Source organism: Chiloscyllium plagiosum, chromosome 29 (genome assembly GCF_004010195.1).
Source record: "Chiloscyllium plagiosum isolate BGI_BamShark_2017 chromosome 29, ASM401019v2, whole genome shotgun sequence".
NCBI classification, from domain to species: domain Eukaryota; kingdom Metazoa; phylum Chordata; class Chondrichthyes; order Orectolobiformes; family Hemiscylliidae; genus Chiloscyllium; species Chiloscyllium plagiosum.
In genome coordinates this window covers 19,809,195-19,826,545 of record NC_057738.1, presented here as the reverse complement: position 1 = coordinate 19,826,545, position 17,351 = coordinate 19,809,195, and the positions used below count along the sequence as shown (strand labels likewise).

The 17,351-nt window shown below is 40.7% G+C and overlaps 1 protein-coding gene across 3 annotated transcripts in view; it reads right to left on the bottom strand.

Annotated features, from left to right (window-relative positions):
* The window catches only part of LOC122564410 (catenin delta-2-like), a 1,204,994-nt gene that overhangs the window by 564,127 nt on the left and 623,516 nt on the right, over nucleotides 1-17,351 (bottom strand). The window lies entirely within an intron of this gene.

The following is a 17,351-nucleotide window of genomic DNA, read 5'->3' as shown; positions in this document are numbered from 1 at the left end:
CAGGAGGCAGTGTGAACACAATGTTAGAAAAAGGCCACTTGTCCCAAAGGGAGCTCATCTCCCTCCAGTAGATTAACTTGTCGTGCCATTCAATCGTGAACAACCCCAGAGACAATTGTATGGTTAAGGTACACATGGCTGCATCAAGCTGTGCATGGGTCCCTGGTACGCAAACACCAAGTGTCACTACGTACTGAGGTTCTACCTGTCCCTGGTGTTGCGAAGGATGGGCCTGGCCTCGCTGCCGCAGAATGCTCCGAGTAGTTGGACCGTTCCGTATCACCTGTCCTTTGTGGAGAAGTTTATGAAGAAAAACACCTTTGACCACAAGTCCATCAGGAAGTGGTCAGCACATAGTGTCCTTGAGACCCTTCGGGAAAAGGAGAGGGCGGATCCTATCGAGCGGTTCCCTGGGCAGACTGTCAAAGTCATTTGGCAGAATGCCTCATCGCCAGAACTTTCCAACAAGCACCAAGACATGGCTTGGCTGGTGGTGAGAAGGGCTCTGCCTGTGAGATCCTTTATGCACGCCCGGACTCTCAGCCGCACCGCACGCTGCCCTCGATGCGGCTGCGGGGGGGGGGGAAGAGACTGTCACACACCTCCTTCTGGAATGTGCTTATGCAGAGGAAGTCTAGAGAGGAATGCAGTGGTGTTTGTCGAGGTTCGCCCCGAGCAGCGCCGTGACGCGGGACTCCGTGCTCTATGGCCTGTTCCCCGGGACGCACACCGAGACAAACATCAACTGTGCCTGGAAGATCATCAACTCGGTGAAGGACACTCTCTGGGTGGTCCGAAACCTGTTGATCTTCCAGCTGAAGGAGTTGACCCCGACTGAGTGTTGCAGACTGGCACATTCCAAGGTCCAGGACTACGTGTTGAGGGACACGCTGAAGCTTAGGGCAGTTGCCGCCAAGGCGCGGGGGGTAAAGACCACTGTGTAAAGTCTGCCTGCCTAAGAAGAACAGGGGGTCCACGCAGTCATTTGGGCTCTGCTGACGCCTCAGCTAAATATATGGACATATGATTGATAAATGTACAGACCTGTATATACAAATGATAAATTCTGATCTCTGTAAGTAAATGTTTACATATGTATGGCATGACCAACTGTACAGACTATCAAATTATTTTATGAATAAAGTATATTTTTGAAATAATAAAAAAAGCCTATTATCACAAGCCTTTTAGCTCTGAGCACACACTTGCAGTTACTGTTCAGTTATTTCCATTGAGCCTTATTTATTTAGAAAGAACTATTTCCCCAAAACTCATAAAATATTGCATCTGTGTTTGGAATGATTCTGCTGAGACAGCAACAAGCCTGGTTTAGAACATAAGAGAGTCTACGATAGCCTCACAGAGGAATTCCTCTCACTGCAGGGGTGGGAGTAGAGAAAAGGAAGGACCATTCAATGGCAGAAAGAGGCGATACAGGGCACTGAAAGGCACAAGGAAAATACAAGGTTATGGTCAAATATGGCCAGATGGGATAGCAGGAATATAAAGGGCAACACAAAACACAAGAGTGGTGAAGATAGATTGGGTCAGAGTCACACAGTTGGCCGGGAGGAGAAACAATAATATGCTGGCCACTGTTGTTGATTATTTTCCAGCAAATTAAAAGCAGGGTTCAGACACTGTCAAATGTGGAACATACACTGCTGCCACCAGCTGGCACTCAATGGAATAAGATGCTTTCTTTTATTCCTTGCAAACTTTTTACGAATGGGCACTACCAATTATCTGTCACTTTAAATAGGAAAACCAGTCAAAGAATATGCAACAGAGTTTATTTCTGTTGGTTAGTGTGATGACATAAAAAGAAGACAATAATGAGAAAAATTAAAAGGGTGTCTGGAAACAAAATTCTTTACAAAAATATTAATTCAAATGTGGATCTGTCAGTCACAAACTGATTAAAGCAGAATCCATATATCTTTTTCAGAATTGAATTAATATATCACCTGAAAAGGAAAATTTTAAAAGATTTGGAGCCAAGAGAAGAATTATTGATGTGAAGGAAAACACTGATCGTGCATGGATTGAATGAACTGAATGCTCTGTCTGTGCTAAGGTATTCTATGACAAGAAGCATAGAAGCCACTTAACATACCCTAAGTTCATGCCAGCAGTCTCTGTAATTAATTCAAAGTTTTAAGTTTTATTAGCCTTGTTTCTAAGTCCACCTTTGAGCATAACCACCCCTCCCCCCATAATCTCCCCAGTTCAAGGTCTTTAGTTTGTCCATGTTTTATAATATGGACCTTTTGTGCATACTGTATTCTTATTGCTACATGGGCAGTTGTACTATTAGCTGCTTCAGTCCTAAACTCTGAAGTTTTCTCTCAAACTTTACTACCTCTCATTCCTTCCTTAACCATCTCTTTAAACTTTCAGTCACCTGGTCCAAGACATTGAATTTCTGAGAGTGGGTCATAGTTCTGACACCAGCCTCTATTCTGGGTTGGGAATTTGAACTGGCCATTGAAGAACCTAAGAATTTGTTTGTTTATCAGCCAATCTGGACAGGGTATGACACATCCCTCTGGTCAACACATCCTGACATGGGACTTGAAACTGGATCTTTGGGCCCAGAGGTAGGGACAGCAGCACAGGGTCCACAGAACCCTGTTTAGCAGAAGCTCATATGCAATCTTCCTAGAAGTGACTAATTTAGGAGCAGCTTCTATGACATATATCCAGTTGGGAAGGGCAAACAGATTCCTGTATTGGGAGATATATTTGGCATGGTGCATGAGTGGTGCCTTCACAGTGTGAGGTACTAGTAGCAGGACCATCAGTAGTGGGATGGAACTGCTTGCAACAGGATGGCAATGACAACATATTAGTGGAGATATCAGCTTCCATTAGTGGCTGCAGTGATACATCTTCAGTTTTACTAGTCCTGAGCACTGTGATTTAATGCCAGCAACTTAATAAATGGTCTCATAGCTCGCATCAGCCGTTGTGAGGCTGGCTCCATTCACTTTCCACACTCCTTTACAGTGGGGATCTTGTGTGCAGTTGGTAAAATTTCAATTCATTGCGGTAATAGGGGTTAACTGCCTTAGTGGATGCCTTAATTGGCTACCAGCCGCTGCCAGGAGGGTAGCACTCACTGTTGGGCTTCTATCTTTGAGATACATGCACAGAGACAGGAACCTGCTGTGCAGCCTGTCTTATGTAAGTTGGTTTTTTTTCTTCTTGTACACCTGAGGTTGCAAAGCCAGCTTATGAAGCCCAATGTCTCTTGTCTGACTCAGTTTTGAAGTTTATCTGGTAACATTGCTGTGAGCAGCCTAGGGACATTTTAAATGTTTTACAATTAGCCTCAGGTACCCTGAATTAAAAATAGTGAAAGAAAATACAAGTGTTCCTACTCTTGATCCCTATCTAGTGAATCCTGCTAGAAGGCATCATGTTAACTATTTGATAGAACCTGATGGAGTTCTCTTATGATGTACCCAGTGTGGCTTGGTATCCAAACAATATCTAACGTTGGACCTATGAAGAAACCTGGGAACATGTTGCTGAAACTGAACATGATTCCTAAGACCCAGTCTTTTGTCTGTCCTGTTTTTCTCAATGTTTGGGCTCTATCTCTTACTCTATTCCATCTCCCCCACCCACCGACCCCACCATCTTCTGCATAAATACATCCTTTCCCTAGCTTAGCTACCATCAGTTTTGAAGAAGGGTCATTGGACACAAAATGTTAACTCTGATTTCTCTCCATAGTTGCTGCCAGACCTGACAACTCTTTGCAACAATTTCTGCTTTTGTTTCTTAAAATGTAACCTGTAACTTACATCTAAAAGTTTGCGGTACATAAAGTGATAGAGATGTACAACATGGAAACAGACCCTTTGGTCCAACCCATCCATGCCGACCAGATATCCCAACCAATCTAGTCCCACCTGCCAGCACCCGGCCCATATCCCTCCAAACCCTTCCTATTCATATACTCATCCAGATGCCTTTTAAATGTTACAATTGTACCAGTTTCCACCACTTCCTATGGGAGCTCATTCTATACACACATGAAAAAGTTGCCCCTTAGGTCTCTTTTATATCTTTCCCCTCTCACCCCAAACCTATGCCCTCTAGTTCTGGACTTCCCCGCCCCTCTATTTATCCCATCCATGCCCCTCATAATTTTATAAACCTTTATAAGGTCACCCCTCAGCCTGACACTCCAGGGAAAACAGTCCCAGCCTGTTCAACCTTTCCCTTTATCTCAAATCAAGGCATACCAAATGCCTTCTTCACTATCCTATCTACTTTCAAGGAGCTATGAACGTGTACTCCAAGGTCTCTTTGTCCAGCAATACTCGCTGACATAATTACACATTGACTTCATTTTACTTATTGTTGGTTCACCATGATTTAATGTTTCAAATACTAGATGTACAACCATCCCCAGATCCTTTCCTTCTTTCCTTTTAACTGGTTTTACATTGTCCAAGCCACACTCTGATATTTAGCAGAACACAAGAGAACATTGACAAGAATTGGTCAATTAAAGCTATCCACCAGATCAGGCAAGTCTGATTATCAGCAAAAATCATCTGTAAATTAAGCTCATTTCCTCAACATAGCAGTTCACTTAAAACAAAATCAGTTCACAAAATATATGTTATCCAAAACAGCAAGACTATCCAAATAAATCAGAGATCTGCATTGTAAAAGCAGAGGCTGATAATTTTATTGATTAGCTGACTACATAGTTAAGTGGAAGAGCTGAGCTACGATTTTCTCTCAGAATAAGAGTGACAAAGGTCAAGAGCATTTGTACGAAGTGTGCTTATTTCAAGTATACAGAACCTTTGTAATTCTAATATGTCAAATAATGGGCGAATACAATCATTTTCATTACTGACTTATAATTTTAAAAAACTTGGCTTCAAGGGTGAGGGATTTTGTGTAAACAGGTATTTTAAATATTTTGATGGCCATTGCTTCTGTAAATACAAAGTTGAACATCTGGCATGTCAGACTTAGGGGTGTGGTGGGTTGGGGTGGAGCGGCAATGTCATAGATCACAATGAAGCTGGCATGCAATTCCTGAATGGGAACAAAGTGTGTCAAAACGACTGAGTCATATAACTTCGATTCATGTGATTGGTTAGTGTTTGTGGCCAGAAAGGGGTCGGAGTGGATTACAATGATTGAATTTTTGGCTGATCAGTTGATAACTCATTCTTTTTATTCCAGCCAATCAAAAAAAGCAATAGCTGACAGATAAGAGGTAGGGGAAGAAATCTATCATATTTTTTTCAATAAGTAACTAGTAACCAACAGTGTTTGAAGGTGGCAACTTATGGACTGCCATTGAATTGGGCCTCGCTGCTTTCCCATATTATGGAGGAACAAATGACAAAGGTTCAACCAATGTAACTGAATATTCCAAAAGCTGTTTGCCTCAATCTAAGTTAAATCCAGCCTGGTACAAATGAGAAGTGAGACTTTGAGTGAGGACTGGTGGCAGTCAACAGCGTGGCTCTGAGATTGTTCTTTCTCCTCAAGAATGTCAAGGAACTTGCTTGCAGTAAATGGCCCTAGCAGCCCTTTGCTGAGGCCAACTCAGACCTGATTATAATCACTGCACATGCTCAGCCTCATTTTTGACTAAGTTAGCATCAGAGTCCTGAAATAGGTCTCAAAGTTTTGATTATGGACCTCATGCTTGTTGACACAATCAGCCAGCATAATTTTCTTTTACCTCTTGTCGGATGTAGGCATCACAAACATTTGTTGACCATCCCTAATTACCTTTGAGAAGGTGGTGCCAAGTTTGACCCAACACAATGAAGGAATAGCAAAGCAATTCCAAGTCAGGACGGTGTGTGGCTTGGAGTATAGCATGAAGGTGATGCTGTTCCCCCATGCACCTGGTGCCCTTGCCCTTTCAGGTGCTCAATGTTGCAAAGGTGTTGTGCCCAAGGAAGCTTTGCAAGAAGCTGCAGTGCATCCTGTCCATTGCTGTCACTGAGAATTGATGGTGGAGGAGTAACTGTATGTTTAAAGTGGTGAATGTGGTACCAATCAAGCAAGCTGCTTTATCCTGGATGGTGTCAAGCTTCTTTAGTGTTGTTGGAGTTGCACCCATCGAGGCAAGTGGGGAGAATACCAGCACATTCCTGATTTGCGCATTGGATATGGATGGCTGATGGGGAGTCAAGAGGTGAATTATTCATCATCAGAATTCCTTATACGCTTTCAGAGCCACAATATTTATGTGCTGATTCAATTCTGTTTCTGGTTAACGGCAACACCCAAGATGGTGATTTTAGGGATTCAGTGATGGCAATGTCATTGAATATCTAGGTTAGCTAGGTCAATTTTCTCTTGTTGGTATGTGTGTGGTTTGATTGTTACTCACCATTTTTCAGTCCATGCCTGAATGGGTTTCCAAAGCTAGTTTCATAAGGATATAGATGGCTTCAGTATCTGAAAATGTTGTTGACAATCCGCCATCCTCAGACACTCAAACAACACCTCCACATTAAAGGAACTTACCTATAAGAGTATCTGTCTGCATTCATATTAATACTTTGATCTTGGAGTTATGTATGAAATCAATGTCTATAATTTGTAAGATGCAAAGATCATGAAATTAATTTTTTGTGCCCATCTCTCTTTGCAAGTAGGATTACAGAACCTTTCCTTTATTAACTAAAGTGATTTCAAAACAAACTAGGGGATGAATTTGAAGCAATCAGGTACAGTTTTATTTGTTTTGATAATCATATGATGAATTTCTATACTAGAAAGAGAGCTGGGTTCAGAAAGAATCTAATGTGAGGTTCCATCATCACATAATCTGCTCTTCATAAACAATGATGGCAAAGGGAAATTTTTCAAAGATTAATATCAAATTGAGTTCTTTGTGTGAAGTGAATTCTCAGTTTGTAATAAAACATGAACTTCTTTATCTAAGTGTTTATTAAATAGGCCGGAAATTAATTTAAGAAGTTTTTTTCAGATCAAAAGCTTTGAATAAATGGAAATATAGATCAACTGCGGCTCTTGCACTTGTACTTAGAATTTCAGAATAATTATTAGTTCAAAGAATTAATTAGACAGCTATGCTACCTAATTCATATTACCAAGTTGCTGAATTCCCCTCTGGTTATTGTTAAACAGTTTGATCAAACATTAAGATCTTCACCTTCCTCAGTTCTACCAAACCTCAGGGTCTTGCCCCTCCATGATATCCCATTGTATTCTCAAACTCCTAGGGAGCAATATCATGGCTATTCTGATGGCTGTTTATTTAAAAGTAACTTCTACAACATACTTCAAGTGCCATGCTTCACTGACACACTTTTCAACTGATATTGTAAAGACCGTATCATTTTATTTTCTGCATTTCGATTGTGAACTGAAATGGATAAAGCACTATTTGAATACAAAGGACTGAGGAAGGAATTGCTGTACATTTTAAAAGCAAGTTACTGAAACTTATTGTTCACTGACAGTTCATTGTTGTATACTGTCATTTGAATCTATTTACTTGTAATAAATAGCAGTTCTTGTTAAGTAGAGAAAACTAGCCTATCAGACAGGTAAACTGGGGGCTTTGAGTGCTTTGTTTAACTTTTTTTTCTGTGATGACTACAGAAATACTGGAGTCTGCTTTCCAACCTGCTACCCTGGTGAGGCACAACAATAAGCTATCTCACTGACTTAAGCTTTGTATTCATAAACCAATAACACAAGGACAAAGAACAAATTAAATAAAAAGAAGCAAAGATAACGATGCAAAAAGAAATCAATCAAATCACTCAATCACAATTGTGGGCGGCACGGTGGCTAGCACTGCTGCCCCACAGCACCAGGGTCCCAGGTTCAATCCCAGCCTCGGGTGACTGCCTGTGTGGAGCTTGCATATTCTTCCTGTGTCTGTGTAGATTTCCTCCCACAGTCCAAAGATGTGCAGGTCAGGTGAATTGGCCATGCTAAATTGCCCATATGTTAGGTACGTTAGTCAGAGGGAAATGGGTCTGGGTGGGTTACCCTTCGGAGGGTCGTGTGTGGACTTGTTGGGCTGAAGGGCCTGTTTCCACACTGTAGGGAATCTAACCTAATCTAAAATTACCTCAGAGTACAATGGGACCTTGATCAGATTGGCCAATGGACCAAAGAATGGCTGATGGAGTTTAATTTAGATATGCTGCATTTTGGAAAAGCAAATCAGTACTGGACTTATATACTTAATGGTAAGGTCCTGGGGAGTGTTGCTAAACAAAGAGACCATGGACTGCAGGTTCATAATTGCTTGAAAGTGGAGTCCTAGGTAGTCAGGATAGTGAAATAGAAGGGTCTGTTTCCACACTGTGGGGAATCTAATCTAAAACTGTGGATTGAATCTGGAATGTTAAATGATGCAGTTTCATAACTTTCTGAACCATCTTATGTCATGTTTAATCATTTTTCATGGCAATTTTTTCAAATTTCTGCAAACATTAAAAAATGATTTCACAGCTTTCAGCGCATCTTGTTTATAAGATGGGGCATGAGTTGAAAGCCTTCCTCTAGTGGACTATGCATTAAGCTGTCACATGATCTCTTTCTGCAAACAAATATCAACAGATTGAATTTTAGCTCTGCAACAACAAATCAAATCCCAGCCTATGGGATGTCCAAATAGCAGCTCTACAGAAATAACTACCCAAATTACAATGTCATGTGTAGACAAAGCTCCAGGCTCAGGAAACCAAAAAGCAAATTCTACTTAAACTGCATTTATAGAAGTCAAGTCAACATTTTAATAATGGTAAACACTAATCTATCACAACGAAGCTAAAGTCAGAGTAAAATAGAAACCTAACTTTGTCACTATTCAACAGCCAAAAGAGTTGTTCTTTGTCTTTTTTTCCATCATTTTCAATCTATGACTATTCTCATTGATTTTACTCATTATTTTCTTTCACAAAATTCAGCAGCATCACTGAACTAAGTGTTTCATCATAAAATATATGGCCTTCTATAAAGTAGTTTAATTATATAAGTAGGAGAAAGTGAGGACTGCAGATGCTGGAGATCAAAGCTGAAAATGTGTTGCTGGAAAAGCGCAGCAGGTCAGGCAGCATCCAAGGAGCAGGAAAATCGACGTTTCGGGCATGAGTCCTTCTTCAGGAATCTGAAGCCCATTCCTGAAGAAGGGCTCATGCCCGAAACGTCGATTCTCTTGCTCCTTGAATGCTGCCTGACCTGCTGCGCTTTTCCAGCAACATATTTTCAGCTAATTATATAAGTATAAAAGAACCAAGTCTTATCTATAAAATCCAGAAAGCAAAATAATGATCTTATCTATAAAATCCAGAAAGAAAAATAATGAGAACATGAACAACTAAAAATGTCTACATCACAGACTTCCCTTTAAAAAAAGACTTCAAATATACCAGTCACCATGGAAACTGAACAGATGCAGGAATATTATTGCAACAGTTGAGCTCCAGACTTCACAACAAAAATTTGTGCCTTTCGTAACCTTACTTACTAAACCAATAATTCTGTGTAAATGTTATGTACTAATTATGTCACCAATTGTAATCTTTTCCACACTTGACAAGTTAATACTTTTTGAATTTGTCACTTATTACTAAAACTTTAAAACTTTAAGATGTTTAGATTACATTACATTACAGTGTGGAAACAGGCCCTTCGGCCCAACAAGTCCACACCGACCCACCGAAGCGCGACGCACCCATACCCTTACATTTACCCCTTACTTAACACTATGGGCAATTTAGCATGGCCAATTCACCTGACCTGCACATCTTTGGACTGTGGGAGGAAACCGGAGCACCCTGAGGCGGGAATTGAACCCAGGTCTCTGGCGCTGTGAGGCAGGAGTGCTAACCACTGTGCCACCGTGCTGCCCACATTGATGACCATCACATTGATCTAGAGCATCCAAACAGATTAATGTATTTTTATAGGTGATTAAGAATGTGGTTCTGCAATCCATCTCTCTTTCCTTCTCCCTCTCCCTCTCTCTCTCTCACACACACAATTATATGCTACATTTTGGAAGTTGTAAAGGAGCTGGACCTCTAATTGCCCATCCTGACACAGAAATCTCACTCAAGCTTTGCCTTTTTCATTCATTCAAAAAATGTGGGTGTTTCTAGTAAGGGTAGCATTTGTCCTTTGTCTCTAACTGCTGTTGAGAAGATGTTGGTGAGCTGTCTTTTAGAACAGTCATGACCAGGTAGAGGATAGGCGTAAATAGCGATTTTTGAAGTAATTTTCTGACCATTTCAGAAAAAACATGCTTGTTTTGTTTCTACAATGGTATTGGTGAACTAGTTGGGTATTTATGGCAATCTGTTCACTTTTTACTTGTTACTATTATGTTATTCCAGATTTATTTCAATTGAATTCATTTAGTCAAGTAATTTTAAACTCCTCAACTGCTGTGGAATCTAGTTTATTCCATATTTGCAATTTATATATTTGTAAACAGGACCTGAATCAACTGAATTCTTCCTCTTCCTGATTCAATTTCAAAAAGGGTGGTAGGCGTTTGGAACGCGTTGCCAGCAGAGGTAGGCACGGTAGATTCATTTAAGATGCGTCTGGACAGATGCATGAGCAGGTGGGAAGCAGAGAGATACAGATGCTTAGGAATTGGGTGACCGGTTTAGCGAGTGGATTTGGATTGGCTCAGTCTTGGAGGGGCGAATGGCTTGTTCCTCGGCTGTAAACTTTCTTTGCTTTTTGTTCTTCTTTGTTCAATTTCCAACTACAAACAGTGAATTCTCAGAAATTCAGAAGGAGTTCTCGATTAAAACTCAGGAGTATCACTCATCATAGAATTCTGACAGTGTGGAAACAGGCCATTTGGTTGCCCTCCGGACAACATCCCATCCAGACCACACCCTAACCCTGTAATCTTGCATTCCCTTTGGCTAATCCACCTAATTTACATGTCCCTGGACACTATTGGCAATTTAGCATGGCAAATCCACCTAACCTACACATCTTTGGACTGTGGGGGGAAACTGGAGCTCCTTGAGAATACCCACGCAGACACAGGCAGAATCAGCACAGACAATCACCCAAGGCTGGAATTGAGCCTGGGTTCCTAGTGCTGTGAGGCAGCAGTGCTAACCATTGAGTCACTGTGCCATCACCTTTTTTTTGGCAAATTTCTATGTACAAAAGACATATCTCATCCCCTTGTCCCTATTCCAGCCCTCTCCTTGTGTAATACTAGTTCAGGGACCAAGTATAACTTGCACAACATCATAACATCTGAAACAAGAGAGTCACAATTCTATGTGACTTGGGGTAGTACTGCAGTCTGTGAATCAAAGTTGTGAGGTTCAACTACAACCGCAAAGACTAGAGCATAGATCTAGGCTGACACTCCACTTTAATACTGAGGCAGTGGTGTGCTGTTGAAGTGGCTCTTTCAGTTGAGACATTAAACCAGGGCTTTGACTTACCGATCAGGTGGATATAAAGGAAGACCAATGGAGGATTTCTCTGTGGCTTCCTGCCCAATATTTACACTGCAATCAATCAGCTCAGTTCTGTGGATAATTGTTCATAGCCATCACCACCTCATAACCCCTCCTCCAACACAATTTCAGCTGCTCTAGCTTACATGTGTTTAGCACAGCAACACAGGGTTGACTCCTAACTGTCATCTGAAATGGGCTAACAAGAGACTCAATTGCATCAAATCACTATGAAAAGTCAAAGAAGAAACATTTTAGGTGGACCACTGTTTGCAAATCCAAACAGTGCTGAGGATGAGGGAACGTGGTGCTGCCTACAGAGGTTGAGAAGCAGCCTGAGACTGGAATGGGAGCTGGTGCAGGGCAAGCCATGCAATTATACATGAGATTGGCAGTTTTATATTTAGCAGCTGTGTGTGGGACCAGCTAAAAGCAGGCAGTTTTGAAAGTATTTGCGAGGGATGGGAGGATGCCAGCTTGATGTTTCACCTATGACAGCAAACACCCTTCCACCTGCCTGACAAGGACAACACCATCACCTTCCTAAAGGGAGGTTAAGGATGGGCATTTATATCTTCATCCCAGCTACAGCAAACAATAAAATGCAAAGACATATGAGGGTGAGAGAGATAGGGACAGTGGTGGTATGGGTAGCTAAAGTGTGCAACTGTGCACATAATAAAAATCTAGCAAGATCAATAATTATCCCCTAGAGTACCTTAACCCAGATGGCTTTCTGCTTGGCAATTTGACTATAAATTCAGCTGATGCACGCATATGTTAGAACACCCCAGAGCAAAATATAGTTTATTTTGTAATTATCAGTAACATTTTTTTCCTCAGGAATATAATAGATATTAAGATAGATCATGATCATCAGCCTCACACCATTGCTGACCAATGCTGAGAACAATCGAGTCCAACGCCCTAAAAGGCTAATAGGTGGATAATATGTCAAGGGAGTAACATCAGCCATCAACATCGATTGCCATTAGTCCATTATTTCCAATTTTCTCTCTTCTTCTCATTATTACTGTACAATATCTACTTACTGGAATTCAACTCTTGATTTAAACTTGATCAACTTAGTGATTTCAGGAAACTCCATTTGGATGTCATCCTGCATTAATTCAGCAGTGCACTGGCACTCAGCATCTGTACTACAAGCCACTGCTGACAAATTATCACTACAAAGCTGATCAAAATCAACTGCTGACCTACACAGGCAGTGTGGAAAACCCAAATGGGACGACAAAGGTATTAAATCCAAAGTGTACACTTGTAAATCTCCCATGCAATTAAGGCCACCCTTCAACCATGGATACTGCTGTGTTGTTCAGAAATCATAATCTATCAGATACTGGGAAGTCAAATTACTGACTAAATGGTAATTGTGCGAGACCAGGAATTGCTGTACACAGAATGCAGTAGAGAGATTAATCTTTGGACAAAGCAGCTCATGATCGAGGGAGTCAGCAGTAACAATTGGTGGTGAACAGAGAGGAATGGCACTTCGGGCATTGAGCATGGAAACAAACCCTTTGGTCCAAATGGTCCAAGCCAAACATAATCCCAAATTAAACTGGTTCCGCCTGCTTGCTCCCTCCAAACCTTTCCTTTTCATGCAATTATCCAAATGTCTTTTAAATGTTGTGATTGTGCCCAGATTCACCACTTCTTTAGGAAGTTGATTCCACACAGTGAGAAAGAGGGGAAAGAAGTAAATTTCTAATGACTGGGTTACAAACCATTTGCAAAACTAACATGTAGTTGAGGGATCAAAGGTCTATGACTGCCTCTTACCACCCCCTGGAGGTAAGGGAAAAGAAATAAGAGGAAACAAAGAGCAACACAACTATTCTGTGGAACTGACAAGGATGGTGGAAATGCAACTGAAACAGCTGGGTACTTGAAAGAACTAAACTTGCAGGGCCTCAATGATGAAACAGTTGAATGGGAATGACTGGCTTGCTCTCCAGAGCCACATGGGTCAAATGACCTCCTCTGTACCATAATGACAATAAATCTTTTGAGACGACTGAAAAGCACACTGTGCTTTAGCTTCCAGGAGATGAGTTTGAATCCAGGCCATGCTGTTGCGATGAAGGTCTCCTCTCTACGCCTTTTGTGAAACTATGCCGATACAACTTAGACTCTTATGGATATGACCTCACTATTCAATGGAAATGAGCAATCTCATTAAGAATAGCAATTTAACAGAACGGATGATTCTCTAAGTTACCTTCAATTCAGCTGGTATAGAATCACTCAACAAATGTAAAAGTCCCATCATTCCATGTCATTAAGTATCGAGCTATCCCAGGCACTTTCAATACACTGAGTCATCTTGTTCATTTAGCATAAAATCATTACACGACAGTTTACTAGCAAACTTTATAGCACAGGAAACATTTATAATAACCCACATACAGCATCAGCGTTCTTAATTACACGGCTCTATTTGGATGTTTAACCCCTTCAGGTTTTTCCCAATTCGGTATGGCCAGACTAACAGAGTCAACTTTGTGTACAACTATTGTTTATGATTATGGCTCATTGTTCAATTATCATCAAATTCAAAATCTTATTTTCTGATCCCATTCCCTTTCCAGTTTCACTGAACCATTTTTCTTTAATACTTAATCATAAGCAAGGCCAGAATTTATTCACATTCATAATTGTCTTTGAGAAAAGTACTGGCGAGCTGCCTTCTTGAATTGTTGGAGATTTTGTGATGCGGGTGCCACAGTGCTATTGGTTTTAGGATTTTGATCCAGCTACAATGCAGAAATATGAGTCTTGGAGGGGAATTTGTAGTTGATGATGTTTCCAAAAGTCTGCTCTCTTTGTTCTTCCAAATAGTAAAAGGAGCCAAAATGCCTCAGTGTGTCACTAAAGTGCATAATTTAAAAGTGTACACTTTTGCTACTTAGCCAGTGAAGGGAATTAATGCTTACAATGGTGGATTGAGAGCTGACCAAATGGGTCATTTGGTCCTGGATGTTGTTGAGATCCTTGAGAATTACATAGGTATACCCTTAAAAGAACTAGAAAATATTCTATCACTCTCGTGACTTGTGCTTTGTAGATGCTATAGGGAGTAAGGAGTTACTGAATTCCGAGGATCTGCCATGGTCTTGTAACCAAAGTATTTACATGGTTGGTCCAACTCAGTTTTTGGTGAATGGTAACTCCCAGGACATTGATGGTATAGGATTATAAATTGTAATGTCATTGAATGTTGATGGAGATAGCGACATTGTTGGAGATGACCATTGCCTGGTACTTATGTTGCATGAGATTTACTTGACATTTGTTAGCCTGGGCCTGAACATTGTCTAAGTCTTACTGCACTCAGACACAGACTGCTTCAGTTTCTGAAGAATTTCAACATTGCATTAATTAAACTTTCCTACTTCTGAAATTATGTAGGAAAGAAGTAAATGATGAAGCATCAGAAGGTGGTTGTACTGAGGATACTACCCCTGGGAAATCCAGCAGCATTGTCTTGCAGCTATGAAGGGTGAACCTGAAGAACCATATCCAGCTACTCTGCAAGACCTTTTGCTTCTGTTTCCATACCATTACCAATTGCCATTTCAACATCACAAATTGATTCATGTCTTTGTTCCTAACAGACTTGAATTTTCTAATATCTTTCTCATACATTTTAGAACTTCATCCTCAATACCCAAACTACTCCAAAATACCAAATCATTTACAACTTTGCTGCTTGCAACCTCCCCCAAGGTTAACAATCAACCAGGCTGAGTTCAGAAACTCTTACTGATTTGCAAGTCATTTTGACAAACATAGGAACAGGGCAGGTCATTCTGCTCCTCAAGCCTATTCTCCCATTCACTGAAATCAGGAACATTCTGTAACCTCACCTGATATTTCTGCATTGCTCTGCAGTCTTCAATGGAAAGTACCCAACGGCGTGAACAAATTGCTGATTTGCTTCTCTTCACACTTTGGTTTCTCACCAGTTCGCATAATCTTGTATGGAGACCCTTCTGCTATTTGGATATTGGGAGGAAATTTAGCTTGGGCAGGAGCTGGGAAAACTGTTGCTGTCAGCAGAACATCCCAATAATACAGTGTCAATCAATATTAAGGAAGTTCAGTGGAAATACATCATTCTATGGTCTGATGATGGATGCAGAAAGGTCATTAAAGTATTCTGATTATTTTAAGTGCAATAATGATGCTCGTTACACTACCTACAGAATAAACATCAAAGAACTCTTTCGACATACCCATGGAATGGATGCATCTATTGTCAATATCTCAAAGAGACAATCACTTAACATCAAAGGGGACTGTAAACGTTGGAACAAGAGCATTCAGGTACAAAGCCCAAGAGAGAGATTTGCATTTTTACACTGTAGTCAAGGCTGATGTAACTGAATAGTGAATTAAATTTGCCAACTGCTGCAGAGATTCCTGCTATGCAGCAGTCTGATCGTAGATGTAGTAAGGTTAAAAATAATTTATGAAATCTCTTTAGATTGCCAAAGCTGATACCAGACATTCTCATAATAAAGGTCTCCTAAAGTTACCCTGGTGAATTAGCGCTTTGAGGTTCTGCTGCAAGAAGATTCAAACTGTTAGAATTTTAGTTCTTTGATTGCTGAACATTCTACCCAGCTCTCAATGTATGCAATTTTATTTCAATCATAGACATCAGCTACGAACAGATGACTTTCTCTTTCCTTTTAAAGCAGGTCATAAAGAATTGATAGAAGGTTTCAGATTTCTGCCACATTATTATTTTTCAAAGGTTTTGTGAATTAACTAAAGTAAAATGAATGGGGTTTTATTGGTCTTCTTCCAATTTATGCATAGCAACAATATGCAGAGGATTTAACCTCCTTTACAAAGCACAATTAAAGGCCATTATTTTGATTTGGTTACTATTCTATCAATTGCTCATGCTCTGGGATTATTGAGTTGTATTTAATATTTTAAATTTCAGAAAATAACCACTTGGGAGGATTTTATTATTTTACGGTGGGAAAGAAGGAATTGCACTTGTGTAGCACTTTTTACAAGCTCCACGTCACTTCACAGCCCGTGATCTTTTCTCAAAGTGTAATTGCTGTTGCAATGTTTGTAATTTGACAGGAAATTTGTATACAGCTGGATCCCATAAACAACTAGTACAATAATTATGAGGTAATGGAATGGATTTATTGCAGCAGGACCCATGGTTGCCAAGCCCACTTCCTCATGGGAGAGGCCCAATAATATTTTCCCAGTGGCTGGAAACATCTCTCACCCTTCTAATCCTCAACTGGGTCTAAGGGCAGAGGGGACTGATGCAGGATTCCCACTGGCAATGCCAGAATATCACTTAGGTTCATTGATAGAGCAATTGACACTCGCTCCACTATCCATGAACCTCCTGCAATTCAGTGGTGGCTCCGGGATTAAATGGAGGCTGTATGAGTCTCCTGTTGTATCAGCTGGCTGCCCAGGAAAATTTGTAAGGCCTACCAATGTGTATGTCGGCTTTCCCTCATTATTCTCCACTCTCTGCCCAATCAAGGCAGGCAATTAGCTATTGGAAGTCACTTCCCTGTGCTTGTCTCTGCCTCCCCTCACCCCTTTCATGCAACCACCTCCCCATGATCCCCATCCCAACTTTACTGGCATGTGGTCTAGTGCCCCTCCATGACCTTTGATCTCAGGTTGGTGTAGTGTTGGCAGCAGTCAATTGGCTGGCAGCTTTCAGAGGGTGGAACTTCCATGACCAACAACCTCAAGCATAGCCTGATGGCATACAATTACGTGAAATATTTATTCGTAACATATTTATTAATGACTTGGATGAGGAAAGTGAATGTACTTTAAGCAAGTTTGTGGATGACA